At 58.7% G+C, this 329-nt stretch overlaps 1 protein-coding gene across 1 annotated transcript in view; it reads left to right on the top strand.

Moving 5' to 3' along the window:
* Positions 1-329, top strand: part of LOC104271627 (electroneutral sodium bicarbonate exchanger 1-like) — a gene marked incomplete at its 3' end in the record, with an annotated part of 10,666 nt that overhangs the window by 2,001 nt on the left and 8,336 nt on the right. The gene's annotated exons all lie outside the window — the stretch shown is intronic.

Here is a 329-nt window from a genome sequence, read left to right as displayed (position 1 = left end):
GGGCCTACCACTGTAAGTGCCGCCATGATGTTCGCCGAACTCCTCGGGGCTACGGGGTTCTTCTGTGCGCGGGCCCATGCGGCTTCTTTGGGTGGCTGCTCTTCCAGGGAAAGTGGCAGCACCTAGCAAGGTGCCCTTTTTCCTGACATGATGGCTTTAGGCTCCTCTTCCTTAGAGGGATCGTGGCTTTCAAAAGAGAAATGCGGAGAAGGAAAGCTGCTCACCCTGCAGCAGAGGTGGAGCGGATGCTTCTCCTTCTCTGTGCCCCTGTGCAAGCCTGAGTGGAGCTGGGTGAGAGGGACCAGCCTGAATGGAGCTGGGCAAGAGGG

This window comes from Apaloderma vittatum, unplaced genomic scaffold (genome assembly GCF_000703405.1).
Source record: "Apaloderma vittatum isolate BGI_N311 unplaced genomic scaffold, ASM70340v1 scaffold25063, whole genome shotgun sequence".
In the NCBI taxonomy this organism is placed as follows: Eukaryota; Metazoa; Chordata; class Aves; order Trogoniformes; family Trogonidae; genus Apaloderma; species Apaloderma vittatum.
This window is presented reverse-complemented; position numbering and strand designations above follow the sequence as displayed.